The sequence below is a fragment of the Halyomorpha halys genome, unplaced genomic scaffold (assembly GCF_000696795.3).
Source record: "Halyomorpha halys isolate HHAL.00 unplaced genomic scaffold, Hhal_1.1 Scaffold183.1, whole genome shotgun sequence".
Lineage (NCBI taxonomy): Eukaryota > Metazoa > Arthropoda > Insecta > Hemiptera > Pentatomidae > Halyomorpha > Halyomorpha halys.
Window position 1 is genome coordinate 314,173 of NW_027114717.1, and position 4,159 is coordinate 318,331.

The following is a 4,159-nucleotide window of genomic DNA, read 5'->3' on the forward strand; positions in this document are numbered from 1 at the left end:
AAAAAATAATATATATGAGGAAAAGATGGTTGGGGTGCGGTCAGAAAATAACACAAATAAGTTTAAAAAAACTTATTTAACAACGTTTCGGCCAGATTTTTCTGCCTTCATCAGGGCTAAAAACAAAGAGAAAGATAACAATGAACGATTTTCTGATAATATTTTCCACTACTTTCATTACTTTATTTTTATTAATCTTCATTCTGTACAATTATTTATTTCAGTCATTCTGTATATGTTTTTTTTCTTTTTTTATTCATTGGTTGTTATCGTGGTCTTAGTCCTTAGCCCTGATGAAGGCTGAAAATTTCAGCTGAAACGTTGGCACTATGAAATAAGTTATTTCAAATTGTTTTTGTTATTTTCTGACCGCACTCTCAACTAACATGTATTATCACTGTTGAATCAGCTCTTAGGAAAATTGAGATTAAACTACATCTAATTTGAACACTGACACTATCATCAATTGCTTTGAGATATTGTAGTCCGAAAACATTGTGATCTCTGTGGAAAATCTAACGAAGGATATTCTAGCAATCCAGAAAAATATAATTGGGGTATTCATGATCTTTAGTTAAACATGTTAAAGTGTGTTGAATGGAAAAATTTGTGTTAGATGGAGAAATATTTCATTCTTTAAGCATGTTAAAACGATATAACATTTAACATGGTTGAGAGTCTGTTAATAGGTCTGCTAAATGGGGATTGACGTCACGAAACAGACCAGGTGAGTTCCACTTTTTTTCCTCTGTCCTTTTGATAGATTTGTTGCTCGTAGTTGGTGTTTTTTTTGGGTAGTTTTTGTTTTAAAAACACTAATAAAGTGTCAGATAGGAGGGCTTTCTGCAGGACTAGAGTTGAGACTGAAGAGACTCATGAATTGCTTTGTTAGATTTATCTTTGGGTTCCCTAGGCGCTCTCAAGTCTTCCGCTGGTATACCGAGTTGAAGAGGCTCTATCCAACCTCCCGAAGGCAATACCTCCTTGGTGTTTTTCTATTCCAAGTTCTTAACATCAAAAAACCTACCTATATCCTAGATCTCCTCACTCTTCGTTCATCCATCCACTCATTAAACACCAGATCCCATCCGAATGATTTATATATGCCCCCCTATAGATCCTCCTTCTTTAGCAAATCCTTCGTCATACGTGCAACCTCCTTCTGGAATTCTCTTCCCATCTCCATTCGCCAGTCCTCATCCATTCTCTCCTTTAAACAACACCTATTCTTTCATTTATTGAATAACCAAACCTCCACATCTTTGTAATCAAATAAATAGGCAGGTATTGATTAACATTATAAACAGTAGTAAAGCCAATATACCAATGTAATTTCATTCTAATATTTGAAAATTTGTAAACGCTCGCCAGATAAAAATCTCACTATATGAACCATGTAATTATTCTTAGGGGACATATGTCCCAGAATAAAGTTATTTTTTCATTTCATTTCATAATAAAGTAATGAATATAATTAATGAAATTTAGAAAAATTTTGGGAAAAAAGGTTACAAAGTTTCTCAGAAAATCCGCTAGGAGCTCCTCTGCATGTAACATATAACATGGCCTTTAAATTGGACCAGTGCTATACTTATAACATTTAGTATGTTAAAACTTTTTACATTTAACACATCATAAATAACCCTAATATTTGATTGATTATTTTACAGTGAAATAATATTTTGTTTGAGCATTCCTACATTATTGCGGAGTCCAGAAATTATATATATATTTTTTTAATAATGATAAAACTCGAAGTTTTCGAGATACGAACGAAACACTGAGGCAGTGTACAGCTTAATACAGTCTAGGTAGGTCTAGGTGAGTGAGTATAGGTGTGTCTGTTAACAGCGTAGAAACGTCGTAAGTAACACACAAAACGAAATGTCGTAAGTAAGGAACTGAAATTATATACTTATGGTGGGTATATGCTAGGGATGTGACAGCAATTGTTTTGTAAAAATCGATCTAATGGAATTACCACTTTAAAGAATCGATTTTTCACATTTTATCGATTAATTTAGGCAGGTTTTAAAATAGCATTATACATATAACATTATTCCTATCTTAAGAAACTTCAATTTAAAAAACATTTCAACTATATTCTTTTACTTCATATCCATGTTTTTAACACAAAAAATTTTAAATATTTTTAATAAATTTAAGTATTATTCAGCTTAATAATAATAAGAAAAGAGTAGGAAACAAACCTAATCGAGAGAGCAGTATATTTATATACACAAAAGTAATCAAAATAATAAATTGGCTAAAAACATTTACCAGTTAAATAATATATTTTGCTTACTTACGTTTTTTTTTTTTTTTTTTTTGACATCACAAATAATGTAAACATTTATTTTTACAAACAATTGTAAATATAACCAATATTAGCTCTCTATATATTTTTTTTAATTATCTAGGAGTATTACATTCATTGCATGTACAAAATCGCTAATTTCTTGAACAGATATATTCATTTATTTATAATTATTGTTAGAAAGTATACAAATAAATAGGTAAATATAACTATAATTTTTAGGAGAGAGAGAAATACTTTATTTATCTATGCTGCCTAAATACATTAGGTTGCTATCTCACATAGCATACTTATCAATCCGTAATCGGACATATATAAATTACACATACATGGTGTAATCAGAAAAAAAGGAGATACATGGCCGTACTCAGGGTGAGGGAAGGAGAGGGTAGTTGCCTCCCACCTCTAGAAGTGAAAAAAATTATTAATTTAATAAATTAATTTTTTTTTCAAGCAAATACTAATTGTAACAACTAATAACTCACTGCGACAATTATAAGTAATTTTCTTACAATTTTTGTTTCATTCCCCTTTTCCGTGTTTCGTGCCCCTCCCCCCCCCCAAAGTTTTGATCCTAGGTACGCCCTTGATAAGATATTAAATCAAGAAAGTATTATATTGTATACTTATGTATGTATGTACGGATTTATTGAACTATTTGGTTTTAGTTCACACGTTTTTGTAAAAATTATTATCAAAATACTTTATTTTATACTTTTACATATATTTACATTACATGCATATGCATGTATTTTATATTTTTACTGTAATTAACTTTGAATATTGATACACTAGTTTACTAATACCAATTACAGCCAATTGCATCGGGAATTACAAATAGAGACAATAGAGGATTACATCATTAATTTATTTATTTAAGGACTTCGACCACCATTTACACTGGCTTTACAAAGTTTGTAGATTACAATTGACATATTCACAAAGTTATAAACTAAACAATTAAAATTACATATTTACAATTACAATTTTCATGTTACAAAGTTACCTAAAATTAGAATTGACGTAGCTAGTAAATTACTGTATTAAATTTTGCATCCACTTACCCCTGCTGGACTGTTAGACTATATGTGATCATAAAGATTAATGATTTTTAGAATGTAAAGAAGTTTCGTTATTGTTGTGGGATCTTCTCTCATCATCTCCTGTAAATCTGAAGAGAATCGGTGTGGTTCGTGAGCAATACATTCAGTGAGAATGTGCCTAACGGTGAGATCGTTTCCGCAGTAGAGACACATCGGTGCATTTCCTTTTTCATCAGATGACAGTGAGTCGAGTATGGCCTGTCCGAAGACGAGTTAATACTACTTCTTCTCTCCGTAGCAGATTCAAGTTTCTGGTTGGTAGAGGATTACACCAAAAAAGGTTCATGAAGTTCCACTCCCAGTTGCCGACAGTTAAAGGAGCTGTGACCTACAACCTGGGAAACCCAACCTCAACCCGAACACCGAAGCCCAGGCTGCTGCAGAACATACTGTTATAAGTTCTATATTTATAAGTTCTGTTATTGTCACTCTAAGATTTACTTTATCTTAATTATTTTGTCCTCTTCATCTTTTTCTTAAATTAACTTTCTTTTTTTTCCATTAGAAGTCGATTATTTATTTTGTTAAATTCATAAATTTCAGGTTGTTTTTTTTCAAACTTTACTTTTATCTTTATCCTGCCCATTATGGCCAAAATCCTAGAAAAACTCTTATTAAAACGCCTCTACCCAATCCCTGACTCATATCATGTTATTCCTGATCACCAGTTTGGATTTAGAACATCTCATTCTACCATACAACAGAGTCATCGAGTGGTTGATGTCATATCTTCCACATT